The sequence below is a fragment of the Lynx canadensis genome, chromosome A2 (assembly GCF_007474595.2).
Source record: "Lynx canadensis isolate LIC74 chromosome A2, mLynCan4.pri.v2, whole genome shotgun sequence".
NCBI lineage: Eukaryota > Metazoa > Chordata > Mammalia > Carnivora > Felidae > Lynx > Lynx canadensis.
The window spans coordinates 28,728,807-28,752,942 of record NC_044304.2 but is presented as its reverse complement, the minus strand read 5'-3'; the positions used below and the strand labels follow the sequence as shown (position 1 = coordinate 28,752,942).

At 42.6% G+C, this 24,136-nt stretch overlaps 1 protein-coding gene across 1 annotated transcript in view; it reads left to right on the top strand.

Moving 5' to 3' along the window:
• The window catches only part of FHIT (fragile histidine triad diadenosine triphosphatase), a 1,435,036-nt gene that overhangs the window by 23,449 nt on the left and 1,387,451 nt on the right, over positions 1-24,136 (top strand). Inside the window, exon 2 of the mRNA XM_030307140.1 lies at positions 10,039-10,087. The gene's annotated coding sequence lies outside the window, so the exon portion shown is untranslated. The remainder of the gene's footprint in view (positions 1-10,038; positions 10,088-24,136) is intronic.

Below are 24,136 nucleotides of genomic sequence, written 5' to 3'. Positions count from 1 at the left end.
CATGGTTCTTAGGGAATTGAAATTTTTTCCCCCTCATCTCTACCATCTCCTTCCTGTTGGCTTGACTAATGAGTCACAGAAAAATGAAAACTTCTTTAGCTGTGAAAGTTCCAGCAAGGAAAAAAAAAATGTTAGGCCTTTGGCATTGGTATAATGTAAAATAAGATAGCATTTAAAGATAGTCTCTGCTTCAGCATCATATTGACAATGCCCCTCACTTGAGTCAGGGATTGGGGACTTACTGAGATACACCATCTGGCAAAACACGGAAGGCCAGTCTTGTGCCAACTGAGAAAGCTGCATCAGTTCCAACTCTTGTGTACTTTGCACATTATTGGACGCCTTGCAAAACGTTTATCACTTTTTAATTAGGAAGGACTAAGGGATTTTCGTGCCCCAAAGAAAATGTCAGCAGCCCGAAGATAGGAAAATTATCCAGTGGATCATAAGGAGCAGGAGGTATTTAACGTTGAGCCTGCACAGGAAACAAGGACAGTTGCCTGCTAGGATCTTTGTTGTGGGCCGTGTGTTCTTGGTCTGTCTGCGTGGGACCGGGGATCTGGTATTTTTGTTTCTCTGACAGTTCCCCAGCTTGTTTCTCCTGCAGCGTGGCCAGGCCTTGAGAACCCATGCCAGGAGATCAACTCCGTCCTGCTCCTTGGCCTATCATGTAAACCATGGCCTGTCATGTTCATTAAAATGAAAATTTGTCGAATGGAATTTGCCCGACTGGCAGAATAGTTTAAATGTCAGATGTTGTTAGGCCTGGATATAAATATTATGTTTTTATTGTTAATTAATTGCAGCGCCTCAGTACCAGTGATCCAGAATCCAATTTAGTCTGCAGTAGGCCTGTGGATAAGGGCCAGAGATAATGAATGCAGAGGGAAAAAATGTATTCAGAGTTTCCATTGTATCTGTCAATGTCCTCTTAGAAAAATAGCAAATTTTGGTGTCTCACTTTAATTCAAGAGGTGCAAAACAGAAGGGAATTAAGACTCATTGTCTTTTGAAACCTCTCAAACGTTACTTACTGTTGCATCTATTTCACTGCTAGCCCCGAATCTGTTCCAGCATCAAAATCCCCGGATTGTTGCTCTGTCTCCTTTCTGTGATTTCCCACACGTTGCTTCCACCCCTGGGTCCTTGGTATGTTCACAGCTCATTTCGGAGTAGTAGAGCTGAGGTATGTAGTCCCGAAATCCTCCTTTCTCTTTGTTCGTTTTCCTCTCTCCATTCGCCATCAATCCTTCACTTTCTTTTTTTTCTTCATTTTGTCCTTTATTTTGGTCCCCAGACTCAGCAGCCTATCTGTAAGTCTGCCACTGTTTGTTAAGATCATTTTGCTTCCAAATTGAGCTAGGGTCTGAATATCACTCAGGGTAACACTGCATAACAGTTTGCATTAGAAAGGGGAGCAGAAATCTTGCCGCTGGGTCCCAGACCTCAAAACTGACTGTTGTTGCAAAGCCCTGAGCCAGCAGGCATTTGCGACCGTCCTTCTCAACCAAAATTTTGTGGAATACTTGCTGTGAACATGGCATCTTACTCTGCCACCTTCCTGTTTTCCAAAGGCAAGTGGGTGTGCCAGGCAGAGGAAGACTAATTAAGACTTTGGAAGGCAGGACTAATGCGATCCAGTGGTCAGGGACCCTCATTTAATTCCTGGCATCCCGGTCCACGCCAACCTCGTTCTGCCCCTGTGATTAAGCCAGCCGAGAAGCAGGGAAGGGAAAATGAACTTTGGTGTGCTCTGAGTTTCCCTGTCCAGCAGTGTCTGTCAGATTAAAAATGAGAGGGAAGGAGGCCAGAGAATCTTCCAGATGGAGAGTTCAGAGGAGGGCACAACCAGACTCCCTCTCCACAGTGACGTAGCTGGGCTATTGGAGCATCGGGCCACGAGCCAGGAGGAGCACAGGCTGCTGCCTGACCCTGTAGTGGAATGGGCGGGGGGGAGCTGGTGGGCCAGTCACCATTGGCTTGGAGTGGGAACATATTCCAACCAGGCACACGCAGGCCATGTGGTGGAGGTAGAGCATTTACCCCAAGAGCTGGGTGGGCCTGGTTAGAGGATGGGCCCTTCATCCTGGACTCTTTTTAAGTGTGTTCCCCCAGGCGTATGGGCACTGCAGAAACCAAAATGGGGAGTTGGTGTTCTCCAACCTCTGTGTTTCTTCCTTTAGAATGAATCAGCCATGTAAGAAAGGTGACCTTAGATAGGCTGGAAGCAGCAGGAACAGCAGTGGCCATACATCCTTGGACAGACTCGCATGTGGACAGCAGTTCCAGACAGCAGGGGTTTGGTGAGGACACAGTGCACTAACAGTCACTCTCCACACCTTTTGGTAGCTCAATTTTGTAACTGGCTTCAGCATTCATTAAAAAGTATCCAGTGTGGATGCTCCGGGAACAGGATTTTGCTCAAATGAGAACTGGTTTTTAGACTAAGGCTCTCTGAGGTCTATGTAATGATGGAATGATAACAAATGAGGTTAAACACTGAATATCTGGTTTGACCTTCCTTAAAAATTGATTATTTTTACATTGCTTCTGGGCAACCCCAGTTTCTCTCTGAGATGACCCTGTTTTTCTCAAAATCAGGTTATATTCGAGTTTGGGGAGGGTTTGTACTATTGGGATCAGAGCTGTTTGACTTGAAATGTCATCCCATTTTGAGGAAACATACTGGGGCCACGTTAGGGCATCCCTGTGCAAATGTCACATTGTCAGAGTGTCTCCCCCTGGGATTAGAGTGGCCATGGTACTTCCCAGTCCTGTCTGGCTGGTCAGACAATGCCACTGCCTTCCCATAGCCAGGGCACTAACCTGGCCAGGGTCATGCTCCCCGAGATTTCATGCAATTTGATTCGTCACTAGCTCTCTGAATTTTAACATGCTAATTATTGGCTGATTGGTATGCAGCTCCTTGGACGTCACCTAATGATTTTCCAGAGCTCATATTCTTGGCAAATTTGCTTTTCCGATGTCTGGCAAATATGACAGCATTGAACAGGTGTGGCGATGGTGTGGGGGGTGTGTGTGTGTGTGTGTGTGTGTGTGTGTGTGGCCACAGAAGTGTAGGCTTCTGTATAGAGAGATCTTCTCATCTTACGAAAGCCCTAGGGTACAAATTAAGAAAAGGAAAAAAAAAAAGAACAAAAATAAACAAAATTAACCCTAACTTAAGAATTTTCAATTTTAGGGACCCCTGGCTGGCTCAGTTGGTGAAGTGTGTGGTTCTCAATCTTGGCATATGAGTTCAAGCCCCATGTTGGGTGTAGAGATTACTTAGAAAATAAAAAAATCTTGGGATGCCTGAGTGGCTTAGTGTCTGACTCCTGCTTTTGGCTCAGGTCATGATCTCACAGTCTCGAGCCCTGCGTGAAGCTCTGTGCTGAGCATGGAGTCTGCCTGAGATTCTCTCCCTCCCTCTCCCTCTGCCCCTCCCCCACTTGCACTCGCATGCTCTCTTTCAAAAACAGATCTTTAATAAAAAAGAATTTTCAATTTTAATAGTAAAGCAAACTTACAATATTCCTTTATTTAGCGAATTTTATTGAGTGTGTGTTATGTGCCAGATACTGTTGTAGAGGATGTAGATTCAGTGCAGAACAAGATAGATGTTGTCTGTATCTTTGTTGAACTTAAGGTCTAGTGGAAAGACTTCCATATGTATTTTGACTGTATTGCTCAGCTTTCTAGGTGAATAACAAAACTAAGAATTATTCTAACCACCCCTCTGAACTCTAAATGTATCAGTTTCACAGATTCTGAATTAGAAATTCTAATAGAAATACATACATACAAACTGAAATAAAACTTCTAGGAATATACCTGAGAAGAGTCAAGTTTCTAGTGTCCTTGCTGCTGTTTCTTGTGAGTATTTAAATCAGTATGCAGATTTACAAATAATTCCATGTGTTTAAAATATCCATTCATCATCAGGTCGTTTAACCAGGGCTATGTTTTCCAGCTGCCTGGTTTTCACCGATACATAGAAAAAGGTTTAAGAATCTTCTCTGAGTTGAAAATTTGCTATCATTTGAAAGGATGTTGCAATAATTTGTCGGCAGGCAGTAACAGCTCACTGAACGTAGCCTAAGAAGGAAAACAAGGGCCGATTTTATTCAGTGTCTTCATTCTTGTGTCTGGTCTTCATTCCCGACTGAAAAGACTTCTTTCCCAGATATGTAGGTAATTGTTAAAGACTTAAAGGTCAATAACCAATCCCTTCCTGTGGCAGTCAGGTCAGGCGAGGGCTGCAGAATGCAAACAATGGGGGGAAATCCCTCAGTTCCTGGCCATGTTAAGGTGCAGTTGAATGGTTCCCAGACCTAGGTTTCAATTGGGAGACGATGAATCGCAAAGAAGGTTTCTCTATTTGAGAACGATGCTTGTTTAAATGCTGACTGGTTTTTCAGGGGGCTGGGGGCTAGGTCATGGAATGAGGGGCTTGGGGTTGGTGAAGACTTTCTAGGTGGCTGTCCTCTGAAAAACCACCAAGATAAATCAGTGTATTAACTGGCCCATACTGCTCTGCTTCCGTTTTTATGTCTTTTAGGAGCAGCTGAAGCCCAAACCTATTTGGATTGATCAAAAGCTAGTCTGTCTTGCAAGAGGTCATATGAGGGTCATATGAGGTCAGACAGAGTCTGTCTGCTCTAGAACAAAATGGGGATGAGCTAGGCCTGAGGGAAGTAGGAAGTGGCGTACCGCATTGTAGCTGCAGGTAAACATGTCTTCATGGCCTAGAGAAGTTTAGGTCCTTGGATTTTTGGGTCAAGGCAAACGTGGGAAGGAGAGGACTACTTTGGGTGGGTATTCCTGACTTTTGCCTAAGGTGTACTTTGGGCATTGAAACCAGAGTTTCCTGATCCTGACCTGCTCCTGCTTTGGATACGTAGACCTATGTGGAAAATGCTCGGGTGCCAGAGGTGTACACGAAGACTGTAGAATCCACGTGTACTTGTCTACTCCACAAGTGTTTACCGAAGGAGGATTTGGTGCAGGTATAGAATCTGGGGCTCACAATGCACGGGCAGGTGAGGTTGCTTTGAACAATAAAGGTCCTGGGTCTTGAAGAGTTTAGATGCAAATCAAGGTGATAAAACATACACGCAGGAGAAAGTAATAAGTTGAGGCAATCCCATGCATGCCTGTCACAAGGCATTACATGACCAGGATGAGCCCAAAGTTCTTTTGGGAGACCAGTCTCACCACTTATCCCTTTTGACGTTCTGGGAACCTGTAGCACTGGTTACCCTCTCTTGCTCTTCTGCTTTTAGCCTCTTAGTCTCAACTGGATCTTCTCATCACCCTGACACTCAGGTTTTTCCCCGTTTATAAACTATACAAAGAAACTCTCATTGTCCTTTATCTACTTCCTGTTGGTATTTTCTCTCCTCTCCTTCACACCCAAACATGTCTACAATTTGTCCTTATTTGTCTTCATTTTAATTTCCACTTATTTCGTAACTAACTCCCAACTGAATTCTGTCTCAACTAGTCTAAGTTTTCACTGGGCTCCTCAGTGACCTTCACGCTGGGTATTTTTAGTATTTTTATCACTTGACCTTTCTGTGACACTTAATGGTTTCTGTTTTACTTCTCTGGCAACTATTCTCTCTCCTATATGGGCAGCATCCTTCTCAACACAGGTGTTAAATGTTGAAAGTCCTCAAGGATCAGATCTTCCCTTCCTACTTGCTACCGTCTCCCTGGACAGCCACATCCATACTCACATCACATTACTTCCTACACCTGGATAACTCACCATTCCCAAACCTCCTCTCTGAGTCACAGAGACACGTATCCAACTCCCTACCTGGACATTTCTTTTAGATAGTTCTCAGGCACCTCAAATTCAATATATCCACAACCAAAGTGGTGATTTGGGCTTCAGATGAGAACCCTTGTGCAGTGGGATTCGTTCAGTGGTCTCGTCCAACCCCAGCTCTGCAAGGGAAACTGTCCTGAAGATTATAATATTCAAACACAGGTTTTAAAAATATGATTTCATAATTGACATCTAACTTTAATGTACCGTGATCAGAGAACTTTGATTGGTATCTGTTTTTTGATGTTTGCGAAGACTACCTTTGGGGCCTAACATGTGGTCAGTGTGGCTTATGCTCTACCTGTACTTGCAAAGAATGCCGTGGCAGGTTACATTTTCCACAGGTGGTCACACCAATGCATCTATCCAGTCCCGTGTGCTCTTCTCGCTGAGCACTGACCAATATTCCTCCTGCCAAGAGTTGGAGCCTTTCTTCTCTCTCCTTGAGTTTCCATGGGGGTTTGTGAGTGCCCTGTCACAAATGGTGTTAAATGTAAATGGTGTTCAAGTGACTTCCAAGCCTAGGCCATAAAGAATACAGCTTCTGCCTGACTCCCTCTCTGGGTACTCTTGCCCTTGGAACCCAGCCACCATGTTGGGGGACTCAAGGCACATGGAGAGGCCACATGTAGGTATTTCAGCTGACAGCCCCAGTGAAGGTCTCAGCTTTCTTTTGGTTCCTGTTTGCTTGGTGTATAGTTTTCTATACTTTTCCTTTCAGACTCTCTTTATGTTTTAGATGTGTTTCTTGTAAACATCATATAGCAAAGTTTAAAAATATCCATTTAAAAAATTTATTTTAACAGATGTACTTAGTCCATTTACTCTGATTAGTGACATATTTGAACTTATTTTAAATATCTCCTTTTGTATTTTCTACGCATTGTGCTTTCCTTTGCTTCTTGCTTGCTTCCATTCCAGTGTTCTGCAGAGAATTGGCTGAGTTTTCTGTTCACTATATTGTTCCCTTAGTTGGTTTGGACATTTCTATTCTTTTGATTACTCGTACATGTTTTAAAATTGTGAAATAGAGCATACATACAAAATAATTTTTGGAAGTGCATATTTACAGTTGTTTATAGTTATTGTACTATATTGTAATTATTATGGAAAATAATAAACTGAACATAGAGATACCTCTCTCCTGGCCAAGAAATAGAGCATTGCCATATTCCAGAATCTTCCCCAATGCTTCTTATTATATCTCCTCCCTTGCCCTCAAGCTAAATGTAGCCTGAATTCTGTGTAAATCACTCTTTTGCTTTTCTTTATGGTTTTTGGCACTTTTGTTATATTCTAAAACAAGATAGTATGTATTTTTGTCATTTTGAACATGTTGTATATATGGAATAATATATTTAGTCTTCTATGACTTGCTTCTTTGTTTTATATCATATTTTTGAGAGACATAGATGTTGATGTGTGTAACTATTTCACTGATTTTTCCAAGCTGTATAATACCCTATTGTAAGACTGTAAAAATGTATGTATTCATTGTACTGTTGATAGATGTTTGGGTTGTTTTCAGGAGTTCTTGGCATTCTAGCAATGATGCTCTAAACATTCTTGTATGCATCTCTGTGAGCATCTATGCAAGGTGTCTTTGGTTATATACATAGAGCAAGAAATGCTGGTTATCCTTAACAAGTTGGTCGGTAACTTTAATGCATATCTTTAACAATTTATCAGTATCTGTTTCTTCCTTTTAAGCAATTCATTCCCCTCACTTATTCCATATAATTATAGCCAACCATTCATTTCTCGTTATTTGCAAACCCTAAAAATTATTGTTGTTGGTTTTTTACAACCAAGGCTTAGTAATTATTATTCAATACCCATTATTTATTATTAAATTAACTAGATTAACCATCATGCTTGCTAATTTCTTTGTTTACCATCGCTTTTTGATACTCATTCCTTCCATCTGGGTTCAATTCCTTTTTATTCAATTATGTCTTTTAGTATTTCTTTCAGCAAAAGTCCACTACTGTAAACAGAAAACAGTCTGTTTCCCCCCTGAAAAATGTCCTTATTTCTTTGTCATTCTTGCATGATAATTGGTTTAGCATGGCTATAGAATTTTTGTTGAACTTTTTTCCCCCTTAGTACTTTGAACATGTTATTCCGTTGCTGCCTTGCTTTTATTTTTGCTGATGACAAGTTGTTTTGCAAGGAATCTGTTTTTTGTCTCTGATTGACTTTAAGACTTTCTATCTCTGGTGTTTTGTGGTTTCTTTCTGATGTATCTACCTGTGGATTTGCTTTTATTTATCTTGCTGAGGTCTTGGGGTGCCTTTTTTTCAAGAGGATTCATGTCTCATTCTCGAAAATTTACATTCATTTTCTTTTCATATTTGTCTTCTCCCTTTCTTTTGAACTTGACTATTTGGATATATATGTATTTAAATTATCATCATATTTTGTTTAGCATTTCTGTGTGTTTAAAATGGAAAGGCAGTTGTCAGACCACAAATCTCTAATATTTTGCAAAATGCAATATTATACTATTTTATCTAGTATTCTCCAAATTATGTTTCCCCCAAATCTATTGCAATCCATGTAATACAGGGGGAAGGGGAAATTTCTGATGTTGTCTCATAGAGGGTCTTTATCTCCTGCATTAATATTCCAAGATTTACATCACAGCCCAAGTTTGGTTATGTTCTTTAGTGGTCATGCATCAGTGGTATTAGGTTCTTTGGTAAGAGCTAATAATGCAGGTACTTAGGGCACTGAAGGAAAAGAGAAAGAACCATGGGAAAACCATGAATTACTTGGCCATTGCCAACTATTACACCTGTAGGGGATGTTGGGACCTAGCTGAGAATGACAGAAAGAGGCAATATTTCCATTATTTTTGACCACATGGAGTCATCATATGAGTAATGATGTACTGATATAGAATCAGCCCCTTGAAATGTTATTACTACAGTAGATCCCTGCTTATTGACTGAGGGTGCATTCTGACACCCCCAGTGGATGTCTGAGACTGTGAATACCAAACCCTGTATATACTATGGTTTTTTGGTATATAAGTTAGGCGTAGTAAGAGATGAGCAACAGTTCTGATCTCCCTCAGAATATCTCATTGTGCTGTACTCACCCTTCCTGTGATGATGTGAGATGGTAAGAGGCTGGCGAGATGCAGTGAAGTGAGGTGAATGACGTAGGCACCATGAGTGGCCTTAGGCTACTTTGACCTTCTGATAATTTGTCAGTAGCAGGATCATCTACTTCCAGACCACTGTTGACTGGTGGTAATTGAAAACACAGAAAGTGAAACCTCCAATAAGGGTGGACTGCCATATTGTTTAACAACTAGAATGTGGGCGCCTAGGTGGCTCAGTTGGTTAAATGTCTGACTTTGGCCCAGGTCATGATCTTGTGGTTCCCAAGTTCGAGCCCCACATTGGGTTCTCTGCTGTTAGCACTGAGCCTGCTTCAGATTCTCTGTTCCCCTCTTTCTGTGTCCCTTCCTTGCTTGTGCTGTCTCTCTCTCAAGAATAAAATAAACATTTAAGAAAAAAAAAAAAAACCATAATGTACCACACCTCTTGTCATGTGGACCCCTGTGTGCTCAGTATGTGGCATGGTTTAGTCACAGGAAGTTTAATTTAACAAGTCAGATTTTTATTTGAAATGTCAAGCGGGGTTTCCTCCGTTTGGGGGGCTTTTCTCTACCATGAGAAAGGGGACTGTGCCTGTCAGCTTGCATATGTGTACTCATGGGAACAAGTGGCGAGGTCTAGATTGAAAAGGCCATGCACCTTGTGTATATGGAACAGGCTTCCCCACATAAAACTTGGCAGAGAAATGGAAGTCGAGTGTGCAAGAAAGATGACAATGAAAGAAGTAAGCAAATAAAATGCCTGGTCAGACTGTGTGTGCTGCATAACGTTTAATTCCATTTTCATCTCTGCACTTTATAAACCATTCCCATTCTGTTGAGGAGTTCACAACCCAAAACACTGTAGGTCTGGCCGGTTTTTGTGATTCAATTCTGGGTAGATGTGTGCACTTGATGAGGGTGTCTTTTATCGGCCTCTTTGTGAGGGAGGTACAAGGCATGGGTTTTATCAGTGGCTTCTTTGGCCAGCACCACATACCATGGCATATGGAGATTCTACTTGGAGACTCGAAGAGAAAATGTTTGGTGTTTTACTCACAGATAACTCACTACTTTCGTTTTTATCTCTTTGTAGCTTTGAAGCTCAGCAAAGGAGGAAAATCCATTGAGAACAGTCTGTAAAGGTAAGTGTATTTATTACATGGCCTTGACAAACATTGCCTTTACAACATTGATTTTTCTTTTATTCAGAGATTTAAACACTTGGATTAAAGATATAGCTGACAGGACAACTTCCTTAACCACCTGCTTGTCCTCCCTCTTAGGCAAAAGTGCTGAGCAATAGTTAGCAGAGAGCAGGAGGAAATAAAATGATGTGCTGAGGGTAGCCAAATGCAATTGTATGCTTGCTGACTTTTGCTTTCTTCTTAGCAGTTAAGACATTCCACTGGAGCTAAGTTTACTAAGATTAATGCTAGATGGAAAAAGAATGCACTCGTACTGCTTCTAGTCGATGGTTAAATAAAACCAGCTGGCCAAATAAAGCATTTAAACTAAAATGCAGAGTGGCATTTGAATTGGGCTGGATGAAATTTATCACGCAAATCAGTTGTGCAGTTGCGTGGAGGACCTAGTTTTGTAGGAAGGAGAAAGCCAGCCAGTTTGGTGTAGCTAATTTCATCCTGCCCAGTCTCTGTGGACCCTAAGTGAGTTACCGGAAATGAACTTCCAAATGGGAAGCAATGGGAAAAGTACCTAGCACCTTTCTGTGACACATTAAAATCGAGTTGGTTTTTTACATGGAAAAATGTAATTGTTTCCTCTTTGCTAGGTATATTTATACGCATACCACTACATGGCATTGTTCTTTGATTCATTGTTTAATTTCTGTTCTGCATGAAGTATTTTAATTTAAAGAATTCATTCTGGGGAATTATAGGGCTGCAGTTTCATCAAGAGTCTTTGGTGGCCAGGGTGAAATATGCCATAATTTTCCATTTGTTTTCATCATCAATTATGTTTTTGACAATTTTAGGTTTTTTTCCTGTCGTTTTTATTACAGCAATCATGACCGTGACCACTTTAGTTAAAGTTGAAAAGCCATTTTGATTTACCTTATATTTTAAGTTATTCCCAACTTTATGACAGATCTACTTCTGGGTCTGAGTTTTTAATATTTATTTTGAGGGTGAAGAAGAATTTTACAGGCAAATTGGAGAAAACTTCTCTTGAATGATCAAAACAAGCTATAAAAACACGGTTTTGAGGATTTGCTTTGGGATGACTAAACTCCAGCCCATGAAAGCTGGTTGGCCTGGACTTCTTCTGTAATGGCTTTCAGCCATATAACTCCGCCTATCTCTGGACCGTTGCACCACATCTTGATAGCTTCTTAGAAATAAATTCTCATCAATTTTTGGAATTGGTGATATTGTAGCAATCTTGAGAACCTTGCGATCTTTAGGTACAGTTATGGGGCTCACATTTCTCTTGGAGAGGGTTTTCACCCAGCACAGTCCATTTCCTCTGCTCTCAGCAAAAATCTGTTGTTAAATTGGTATTCTGGAGTCAGACATGGATTCAGTCCCGGTTTGGCCTTTATTAGCTATTGGACCATGGATGCGTCATTTACCCGCTCTGTGTCTCAGTTTCCTAGTTTGTGAAAAGGAGGTTATAATACTGTTTTCCTCATAGGATGTTGCAGAGGGTAGATGGATTACTCTGTCCTGGCCCATGACAACTACTCGGTACATGTTAGTTGCAGCTGCTCTTCCTAATATTCCCATCATCGTCATTGTCATCAAATCAGCACCCTTCTGAATGTATTCATCAGACATTTTGACAAGTCTGTGCTTTTTGGATGCTTCAGGATGTTTCCGAAGAGCATGTTGTGCCTAGAGAAGGACCAATTCTGCCTTCTCTTTAGGAATCACACGAAAAGAGAGCTTTCAGGTTGTGTGAGACGTGAGACCTCTGGAAGTAAAATGTTGTCAGGTTGAAGGTTTGTAGGCGTCACGGTAAACACTTTCTTTAGCTGTGTGTAGACAATTACTAATTAATGTCGTCTTAAGAAATTAGTGATCTAACTGCTAGCTAGTTAGATTCTTAAGGAATTTTTGAAGGGAGTCTTGGTAAGTATAGAGGGACTTCTCTGTCCTTCCGCTTTCTTTCCCAGTATTTATGTGTTTCCCCTTCCTGACAGCACCTTTATTTCCTTTTAAGGTGATTTGATTAATGGAACTGTAACCAGGAGTCTACACTCAGCCTAGGGCTGGGGGCGTGATCACCAGCTTGGTTAGGTGGGTGCTCGTGTACAAGTTGAATCTTGAGCTGCGGCATTCTTCTCCTTTTTCCAAGTTGGCATTCTGCTCTGAAAATATCTACTCCACTCTGGGGCCACCTTAGCTCTTCCCGTTCCCCAGTCTCCATGTCTGTCTCGGTGACTGATGGTTGCTAAGCCTTAGTTTCCAGTCTGCCTTGGATTTGCTGAGTCCCTAGTTTCCTTCCAATAATCCTCAAATTAGCCAACTGTCTTCTACTGCTTTGCAACTACAGAAGCCTAAACTGGTAGAGTAGCTTACACATCAGGGAGCTAGATTTGGAATAAATGGAGGATGTCTGGAGGTTTACAATTAAAATACCATTCATTACTTTCTTCCCTCATGGGCAAGTAACTGAACATTTTGCAGTAGGTCACAAAAGATGCAGAGTTCTCAATTAGTATTTCAAAAATGGGCTATTTTGCTGGACTTCCCACTACTCCTTTGTTTGGCACAAAGAAGTCACTTGTGGCTGCTTTTCTGAGCTCTCAAAGGATGTGTGTATACGCAGGGGTAGAGGTGGAAAGGGCAAGAGAAGCAGAGAGGTCTTCCCTCCAGTTTCTGGGGCCCTGGTCTCTCTGTGGCAGGTGGCTTGTAAAGGGACTGTGATTTCCTTCTGCCTACTCCAGCCTCCCAAAACAAAACTTGTGAGAGATTCTTCTGCTTTTCCCTGAGTTTTTATTCCTCTGTTGAACACTTTTCTTGCCCTACTGAACACCTTCTTTTCAATGATGTGTAAAATGTGATTGAAAACTCAATTATTTTCGTCTCTGGCGTTGCTTGTGGTTTCTTGACAACGGAATGGGCAAGTGGGCTCCATTTCCCCTGGTGTCTTGTTTGTTGACTGCTTCTGTGTTCTGTGCAGTGCCTAGAACAAAGTTGGTTGATGATTTTTTTTTTTTTCCACAGGAACATCAATTGTGCACTCCTCACTGTGAATAAGTAGCTTGACAGCATTGTATGGGTGGGAAGAGCCCTAACTGAATCGTTAAGAGCTTGGGCTCTGCTCTTGGTAACTTTATGATTCTGGGCAAAATACCTAACTTTTCTTAAGGTCTTAACCTCACCTGTAAAATCAGGGTAAGCCTTGCCCTGTCTACTGCATAGAGCTGTTTTGAGGGATGACATAAAGGCAACGTGTGTGAAAGTGCTTAGCCAGCTATCAAATGCTGCGTGACATCAGTGTGTTAGGTGATGATGATGATGCCACTTATATTTATTAAACACATTGAAAAATCAAGGGCTTTTTACTTTTTATTTGTTATTATTTTTTTTTAGAAGGCTGAGTAGAAAAGGGACTTAAATTTAAAACCAAAGATAAAACCAGGGGCACTTGGGTGGCTCAGTTGGTTGAGCACCTGACTTTGGCTCAGGTCATGATCTCAAGGTGTGTGAGTTTGAGCCCTGAGTCGAGCTCTGTGCCGACGGCTCAGAGCCTGGAGTCTGCTTCGGATTCTGTGTCTCCCTCTCTCTCTCTGCCCCTCCCCTGCTCGTGCTCTGTCTCTCTCTCTATCAAAAATAAATAAACTTCAAGAAAATAAAAAATAAAAACAGAACTCTGCCTACTGCTTGTGCTGGATATTCTCTGTGCCTCCAGCTTCTTGCTCCTCTGAAAGGCTCTGTGCCCCAGGGGGCTAACCTCTGTTGTCAGCATTACCTGGGCTTCCTAGCTCTCCAGCTTTTTCTTGCATTAGCCCATGGAAGGCACTGGGTGAAAATCCGAGAATTCAAGGTTAGAATATTATTCCCTACCTTCCTTGCCACACTTTGGTTGGTAGTGACTATAACCCTCTAAGGAGGGCCACAGTTCCTGCCAAGGGCCCCTCTTCTGTGGCTAGAGCTCCCGCTGCTCTCTGGGAACTGCTCCTTCTCCTTGCCCCTTTAAGTCTGGGGGAGCGACAGTTTTGTTTTTGCTACCTGTATGGTACTGGACTGTCCCTTCTGGCTTCCCTTACCCTTTCCCACACCCTTTATTCCATTCACCTCAAACACCCCAGGTGAAGCTGCTGCCTCTTTCCTGATGTGACCTTGATGGCACAGAGGAACTTCTTTCTTTATACTTACATGTCTTTCTGCCATCCTCAGTTCAATTCAGCAAATGCCTTTTTAGAACTTCCAGTGCGCCAGGGACATAGTAGGTGGTGACGGCACACTTTCAAGAACTAGATATTTTGGTGGTGCATTTGGAGGGATTATAGCCATCAGTTTCTAAAAAGTAGGTTTGGGTCGACTGAAAAAGCTTATGTTAACCCTAGTGTGTGAAGACATATAATATTATACACGTTATGAATTATCTTTTAAAATTCATTTTTATTTTTGTCAAAGCAGCTTATGTACATGGTTTGAATAAAACAGCACTAAAAAGCAAATATCGAAAAATGCAACACCTACCTCCTCCTGCATTTCTCCCACCCTTCCAACGCCCATCCCCCAGTGGGCAACTTTCAGTTCTGGTACTTCCGGTGTTTATCTCTGTTTCCAAATAATGTGCTTATACTGTGTTTTCCTGCTGTATCAGTGTGAGCAATAGCTCTTTGACACTCCCCACCCTCACTGCTTCTGGTCCCCATAGCCTCTTAACATAATTCTTTCACAATTTTTGTTTAAATCAGTATGTAATACTTATCACATTGGTCTGGTTAGCACTGTTTTCTTTAACATGTAACTTTTGGTCTTCCTTGGAATTAAGATAAGCTTTCAAAATTTGCTTACTTTCCTAGGCATCTCCCTTATGAAGTGTGGCTAGTAACGGCATTTCCATTTTATAGTTGCATAAACTGAGGCTTAAGGTTGAAGTATTTTGCTCAGTCAGATAGCTCATAAGTGTCAGAATTGGGATTAGACTACAGCCAGTCTGTCTACAAAGCCTGCATTCTTTTTTTTTTTTTTTTTGTAATGCTTTTATTTATTTTTGAGAGAGAGAGAGAGAGAGAGACAGAGTACAAGCCTGGGAGGGGCAGAGAGAGAGAGGGAGACACAGAATCTGAAGCAGGCTCCAGCCTCTGAGCTGTCAGCACAGAGCCTGACGCGGGGCTTGAACCCGTGTACTGTGAGATCATGACCTGAGCCAAAGTCAGACCCTCACCAACTGAAACACCAGGCGCCCCTACACAGCCTGTATTCTTAATCATGACATGATTTGCAAGCACTGTCACTTCAGTTGTTATCCTAATGGCCATGTTAAAATAAAACAAAATGAAGACTTGAGGTCTCTCTTCAGATTCAAAATCAGTAGATCTGAAATGGGGACTAGGAACCTGTCGTTTAAAAATCTCCACAGATGATCCCATTGACAAGCAGGGTTTGAGAACTTTTCTTCTTAATGTCCTATCATTACTGTCATCACCATCCTCCCCATCATGACCACCAGCAACATCACCACCACCTCCATCAGCAGCCATGAATGACCGTCTTGTGTTCTCAGTGGCTAAGTAGAAATCCTGCTGTTGGTTAAAGCAGCTGCTTTCTGACCTCCTAGGTGAGATCGTACTGGTAGGTGATTCAGGTAATGATTTATCAGGCCATTTTTAAGTTTGGCCAGTGCTTTTGGAGGAACTATGCCCCATAGAAGTGGACAGGTGTATTTTTTTCACCTCAGTTGGTAGTTACTTTATCTGGATTAAAAAAAAAAAAAAAGGCAATGAGAATATTGTCTCTGTACTTAACCCTGACCTTAAACGGACTCATTTTTTTTTTTCCCTGAGTCCCCTAAAATGACTTCTGGAGGAAATAGAAAGCTCAAGGAAAAGAGAAACTTTGATGTCTTTGTTCTATTTGCTTTCCACCCGCCCCCCCCCCCCCCCCCAAGCTTGTGGCATTTCTTGTTTATCAGGCAGGAGAGAAGCAGTAAAATTTGGCCTGGGGTTTTCTCATCCCTAGGTGTGAAATTATTTCAGAACTATAATAATAATACTTTGCATTTCTATAGTCCTTTTATTTGAAGATCTAAAAGTATTCTGTTGGTGTTAATAGAGCTTCCCAGCACCCTCTGAAGTAGGTAAGTATTATTAGAGAAGATTTCCTCCAAGAACATTTTCACTTCATATCCCATGTGTGACTTGAAAATGCTTTTGTATTATTTGGGAATCTGAACCATTTAAAGTGCCATGGATATAGGGCACTTGGTTTCTTTATATGCAGTCTTCACTAATTCACAGCACATTGAGGTAAATATAGTCCATTTCCCATGAAGGGGTGTGGCATTATTTAGAGAGAATTAAAATAAAAGCATTCTCTTGTTGCCTTTTATTTGAATGCTTTTGAAAATATTCAGTAATGTCCACCAGCTATGGAACTGTCTATCTTACAATTAATTTTCCCTTTCTAAGGTAGCAGGACTTGCAGGAATATACTGAATAACTGGTGGGGATTGTCGGCAATGTGGTGTCCTTTGGGAGCTCATGACATGTCAAGCCAATTAAAAATACAAACCGACTTTGCATTCTGATTTAAAGGTTTAATTCTGAAAACTTGTTTTGAATGTTGCATGCCTGAATTTTAATCATGCATACATACATACCTCATTACATTTTCCCCCTCAAAATGTTGGGAAGTTCTATCTTGGTGGTGTTTGGGGTGTCTGCTCACTTAGTGTCATTGATGCAGAAGTGTTACACGTCTGCCATAGCACATGTCGGGGAGCAAGAATGCCCCGTTCTATTCAAGGACCTTCTGGCAAGACTAAGAATCAAATTGACATGAGACAGATTAACAAGAGGGAAACAAATTTAATTTTATCCATATGGAGAATCCACATAGACATGGAGATTCCAAAACCAGTCAGGCAAAATGAGGTATGTGTATCATTCTGACTTGAGAAGGGCATGGGGGTCTGGGACTCAAAAGGGAAGGAATATAATTCACAGGAAGATGACAAAGAGTAAATATGGGGTAAACAAATGTTTGCTGGGCCACTCAGAAACAATGGGACACAGAAAGGACTTTGATGAAACAGGACTGACTTTGTTCCTGTCTACTAGGAAAAGAGCTTGTTGCAAATCCTCTGGGTTTCAATTGCCTTTCTTAAAAAAATGTTTATTTATTTATTTTGAGAGATAGATAGAACAAGAGCTGGGGAGGGGCAGAGAGAGACAGGGAGAGAATCCCAAGCAAGCTCTGCACTGCCAGCTCAGAGACCGACTTGGGCCTGATCTCCCGAACTGCGAGATCACGACCTGACCCGAAATCAGAAGCCAGCCAGGCACCCCTCGATTGCTTTTTAACTGAAAATACTCAGACTTGCCCATCTTGGGCATGCCTTCCCTTGGCCCCTGCAAACAGAACATTCAAGAAAAGACCTTCTGTTTCTTAGTCCATGCTGGCTATTCTAGGAGGTTCCTCTTCCAAGCAATGTTGGGTGGCCCTGCTGTGCTCTCCAAAGGAGGTTGGGCTCTTTTGGATTTCATGGACCCAGTATTCATTTTCCCAGCATGTCCTCACCATCCCCACCAAAAGTCCTGTTGCCTCTCTAGAGATCTATCTGGGAACAGAGTGCCAGCCTCTACTACTTCAAGGAACTGGAAAACCTCCAGCTTCTCCCCAGTAGTAGGAAGGTCCAGTCCCACCCAAACAAGGTTAAAGGAAACAACTGTTTTAAACAACATGATCCAAATTTGTTTTTATCGTTGTCTTTTTCTGCTAGTGTGTAGCATGTACCCCTCCATGAATTTAGGCTGTCGAAAAAAAAATCCTTAGTGGGGGCCAGATTTGGTTGAGAGATTGCCCTCTAGTACTTTCTGCTTTGGGATAAAGGGACTGGAAGCTCTGTTGAAGTTCTTGAGATCAGAAAGGGAACTATACTGAAAGCATAATGAAAAGTACGAGTTGGTACGCTTAAAATATGCTGCCCCCCCCCCCCCCCATTGAGACAAGGTGATGCTTCAGCATTTGTGGTGTTCTTTATGACTCTGATGATGGAGAGAGCATCAGATGATCGCACGGTAATTCTTTTCCTGGCCTTTCAATTATCTACCTCTTTGGGAGAAATTCACTTAAGACCCATCATTTGAAGATTTGGAGGAATGTGGGCAGGACTATGTATCTCTGCACCATTTTCTCCTGAGTCTTTTGCTCCAAGGAGGTCATATAAATTTGTTGCTAATTATATGAAGATAGATTTATCAGTCAAGATGCTTTTGGCTACAAATAATCAGAAAGTCAACTCAAAATGGTTTAAACAATAAAAGAATTAAGGAAAAAAAAAGCTTCCCACCCTCTCCATGTCTACCTGCTGAGCCCCATGCATGTCATGATTGATAGGAAGGCATTATAAAACCTGGGCTCTGAATGTCTGGAATCCAGCCTCAATCTACTTTTCCCTGGTACCAAGCAACTGGGGTCCCACCAGGGTGCCTTTGATGGTTGTCACTGTGCTGTAGGGAGAGGATTTCAGCACTAAGCTGTTGACAGATTGCTAAGCATTGTCACTTCTTTTGTGAATTTCTCTACCAACTTGCATTTGAACACAAAATAAAAGCCATCGGAATAAGGAAAATGAATTATCTCAAGGAACAAGATATCCCAACAGAGCAACTCCAGGCTCTGTTAATTCAGTGGCTCAACAATGTTATTAAAGTCTTCATTTCTTGCCTTTTTCCTCTGCCATCTTCACGGTTTTGACTTGGTCCTCAGACCAAGGTGCCTTAACGGTTCTAAGATGGCTGCTTCATTCTGGGGAGTCATCTCTACTAATGGTAGCATCCCTTGGCATAAGAAACTATTCTTTGTATCCTGTTTTAAAAACAAGGGGCCTTCCCTGTAACCCCTCTAGCAGGCTTCTCCTTAGGTGACATTTGGCTGATTGCAGCCACATACTCCTTTCTAAATCATACACAGGCACATGGGATGGGATTACCTTGATTGGGTTAGATTGGTGCTTTCCAATCTAAATTTGTTCTTGTCATGGTACACATAGAAAATGATAATGTTTGGTCAGCACATTAAGTAAACAGAAGAGGCTGCTCATACTTGAAATTTTTTTAACGTTTATTTATTATTGAGAGACAGACAGAGACAGAGCATCAGCAGGGGAGGGGCAGAGAGAGGAGGAGACACAGAATTTGAAGCAGGTTCCAGGATCCGAGCTGTCAGCACGGAGCCGGACACGGGGCTCAAACCCACCAACTGTGAGATCATGACCTGAGCCGAAGTCGGATGCCCAACCGACTGAGCCACCCAGGCGCCCGAGGCTGCTCATATTTGGACGTGGCTTGTGTATGGGTATGTGCATGCGTGTGCCTGTGTTGGGGGTGTGAGTGGGGTCTGTCTGGCTGTCTTGACCCTGTTCTGTCTGGCTGCCTTAGGGGCTAAAGAGATGATATCTGAGCAGCTATAACCCATCCCGTTCTTAAACTAATCAGGATTTACCCCTGAGCTGGGTTAATCCTCCCTTTCTCTGGGCATATGGCTTTGTGGAGGGAGGATACTCCAGTAAAATGTAAGTTTTACTTTTTTTTTTAAAGTTTATTTATTTTGAGAGAGAGAAAGGGAGGGCAAGCATAGAAGGGGCAGAGAGAGGGAGAGAGAATCCCAAGCGGGCTCTGCACTGTCAATGCAGAGCCGGATGTGGGCCTTGAATCCACAAACTGTGAGATCATGATCTGAGCCAAAGACACTTAGCTGACTGAGCCACCCAGGCATCCCTCAGTTTTACTTTTAAGGCAGAAGAGGGGATGGCTGTTGGATAAGCCCTCAGCAGTGTCTGCTGCATAGGTGTTTCTTGTCTTTATATATACCTAATATCCTTCTTTGAGTCAATAGTTCCTTATGGAGAAAGGACCAAGTTTTGCAATTTTAAGTACTCAGTGATTGTTTGTATATTGCATGAATGGGTATGTACTAATGTACTTGACTAACTGATGCTTTCATTACCACTGACCTCCTAGAATGTGCCAGAAATGTGCTGTAGGAGGTGCAAGAAATGTGGGCCCTCGCTGATGATTTTACACCTAGGGAGGGAGACAGGTCATAACTACTAAACAACACATATATAATTAAAAGTTAAGTCCTCTTGCAACAGGAGGCAAAACAGAGCAGACCTCTTCATACTTGCTGGTCTGGGAGGGCTTGAGTTTATGACATTTTAGCTGAGGGCTGCAAGAAGGACCAGAGGGGGAATCCGCCATGCAGGGTGTCATAGCCTTGGCCCTTCTAACTACCGCTCAGTTCAGAATCATTTGTTTTTAAGAAACGAACCAAACAAAAACAACCCAAGACGGAGCATTTGCTCTAAGACCACCAGCTAGTTCACCGATTTGAGGGCAGGTTGGACTGAGAGCCTTCTGAGACACTGGCCCAGGAAGTGGTTGACCCTCTCGAGCAGGACAGGTACACGGATAAGCCACACTGTCTCTCATTGTCTCCATCCTGAAGCACAGTGACCGACTCGGGCTGCACGTGCTCTCCCACTGCTTCTCCCTGCACACCGGCTGCTGTGCTGCACATATCCTGGGCCACCTTGACTGTCCCTGCAGCCCCCTCTCTCCCACTTAAGGGGTGGATAGAGACTGACAGCAATTATTCCAGTTCCCCTTTCCTGGGGGGCAATGTCTGAATCGCTTGATCTAGGTCAGGTGCCCACACTTGCTGGAGTCTGCTGTGGTCTGGGCGCAGGGTCCACCTGGCCGGCTGCCTACTTAATTCTACTTAATCCCTCTCAGTAGGATTGGGAGAGAGTCTCTGACAAGGAGCACTGTAGGCCAGGTGGACGGATTAATGCCCTTGTTAAATGCTGTTTTCCAGGTTCTCCAACCTTAGTAACACTGGGAGGGTCCCAATGATGTAAATAATTTAGCTATTACCTGAGTTACTTAGCCCAGTACTGATGCCTACTGCAGGGCACAGGATACAGCAGGTGCTTAAGAAGTAGTTAGTGATGATAATAGTAGCCAAGTGAACTGTGAGCTATGTGGTAGTTCTTTCTTAACGGTGCAGGTCAATTATATTATTTTAATGGAAATGCTTCTTTGTTTTGCAGACAGAAACACTCTTTCGTAGATGTCAGTCTATCTTTAAGCCACTTTACAATTACTTTATTCGTGGTACAAAAATACTGCATTCGCATTTTAGTTTATTTGGGAAATGGATTAGCAAAGAGAAGAAAATAGAAATAGCTCAAGATCCTACTGCCCAGGGATGACCACCTATGGCCTTTTGGGGTGTGTCTTAACAGTTTTCTATGTAGACATGTTTAAAAGAAATGGGATGCATTTCCACTTAAAAATGATTACGTATTGCTTTTTAAACTTGCACTGTGAACACTAAAAATTCTTCTATCGCACCCTCATTCAGAGCGGCACCGTATTCCGTCGTGTGGATGTAGCACACAGAAGGGGACACACAGATGGGGAAGTCACATCTGTCACTGAGTGGGGTCCTTCGGCTGGCATGGATTGGAATGCTGACCCCGAGGCTGTATGGCAGTGCAGATACTGCAGGGCAATCCTTGACGGCGGTCAGAAATTAAGTTTGCGCAATAATGATCACGCTTGTCCCCGGGGCCACCACTTTCCTGAGGATAATTTGCATGAAGCTATTTTTCTGTTTTGCAAGGAGGAAGTCTCAGCTGGAGCATCCCTGTAAGGAAAATAATCAGCATCCCCCTCAGGGTTCCAGGAAGCTTTTTTGCCGCTCAGGTCAGGGTGGCCCCTGCAGACTGCACTTGCAATAAAGCAAATGCAAGCATGCCAAATTGCTTTGCTCCAGCTTAACCCTACTCCAGAATGAATCCATAAATGCTACAAAAGGAAAGCTTATGAACATATGCTACGCAGAACTCAGAAAGCGTCCTGCCTGCTTAATCCTCTTCCTACTTCAGGGGGAAGAAAAAAGTCTGTTTATACTTGAACTGAGAATTGAGGGATCACAAAAATGAAGATTGGATGCCTTGCTAGAAATCACCAGTTGTGTTTTCTCATTTCCCTTAGAGCCATGGGTTGATTTTTCAATACAGCTGTGTCAGTGGGGAAATGTGCCGCTCTTTCTAGAGTTCTTAGATTCACTCCCAATTATGTGGCTGTGTCTAAATGCCTTTTGAGGAAATGCAAGTTCACCCTGTTGAAACACAGAGTGCTCATTATGGTGCGTTCTGAGAACCGGAGGCCATCTCTTCATGTCACTGTCTCCCCCCTCCCCCCATGACTCCCCACTTAGATTATTACAGACGGCGAAGGGCGCTTCTCCACTTGGCTTTCTTGGAGCGAATCTTCCATGGAGAGTTGCACGGCATCAAGCTGGATGTGCACTAGCTCAGGGGTTCAGGAGCACGCCCTGGCACCGAGCATGCATGTTCGTCCTTCTGGTTCAAGATGATTCCCCTTTAAAACAGTTCATCTTTTTGTTTGCTGACATATCGGCTTGCAGACACCTATGGACGCTTTCTGATAAGCTTTCGGATCCTGAAGCAACTCAGGTTTTTTGAGCCCTTGCTGTGGGCCTCCCCACACTGCAGCTCTGGAGGACCCAAGTAGGTCTGCTTCAGTCCCTTTCCATCTCAGGGAAGTGGATGCTGTGTTTCTGCCTGTGTCTTATCTAATGCATGTCTGTATCTTCCGGCTCTCTTGGGACAGAGGTCTACAGGGCCATTCAGTTTGACACCAAAGGCACTATCTGTGTAGAGCCAGTCATAATGGATAACTGTAAACATGACTAGATGCCTGCCCAAAGGGGGCGTTAACCAAAGGTGTGTGAATCTGCTCGGAGGGGCAACAGCTGAGATGTCAGAGTAGTTCACCATCTCCTGGGTAGAGGCATTGGGAGATTGTTTTCTGTCTGGAAAATATGACAGGCATCAGATCCTGAACGTTCCCTCCTGTGGCTGCAGGTGTGCATCCTTCTGATTTAGAAATGAGGGACGCTCACTGGGCATTACCAGTGCAGGAGATTCAGAGCGAGAAAGAAGTGAAAAATGTAGGGGGCTTCAAAATGGGAATGAATTGTGGTCATCATCGACCCAGGATGCACTTGGGAGGATGCACTTATGAAGAACCGTTTGTACATGATGCTGTGCCTCTTGATGGCACTGGGACTTGCTAATTTGCTCCATTTTCTTTGTGAACGTTAGAAACTCTGATTCTAGTGTTAAATAACAAAAATTCAACTGAGTATATTTTAGAAAATCTAATCGGCTGTATTAAACAATTCATGAATCATGAATTAGGCAGCATCCCAACTAAGCGAGTGGTGGAGGGGAAGTCCAAAGAGCTACAGGAAAAGAAACGTTTTTAAAGGTAGAGAGGGAGTGGAAAAAAGGAAATTATTCGCAAAGAATTCATTGTTTTAGTCAAGATCTCCCTCCTAAGGGGAGTAGAAGGAGTCTCTCAGTAAACTTTCTGGTGCTGGCCACTAAATCCCCAAGTTGACTGGCTAAAGGTTATATTCTTTGGGGGTTGAAACTGCAGTTAGGTTAGGTATTAAGTCTCAGTTTACTGACTTGGGACCTTAGCCTAACTGACACCATTTGGGGCCTGTGGTTTTCTTTTTAACACCAGCAAACCAAGGAACTATCAGGATGGCGAAAGCATGTGGGTGTTACACTGTAACAACACAGAACCATTATGCAATTGATATTTATCATGGTACTGTGATTTTATTAAAAAATGCAGCCAGCATCTTTAGCTTATGATCAGCTCTAGGCAATATGGCAGTCACTTTTCTTTAATTCTCTCATTTAATCTTTATCACAACTCATGGGACAGATATTTTTCTTCAGAATTTAACAGATGAGGGAACCAAAGTTCAGAGAAGTTAAGTAACTTCACCAAGATTGCACTGCTTGTAAGATGGAGTCATTTGAAAAGATAGAATGTGGTAGATCTTTGTACAGCTAGGGCAAGGGAAGGGGAACTTGTCATTTCTCTGATAAGGCATACTGATGGGGCTTTTGCTGTGTCCCTTGATAATTCTGGACAGAGTTGG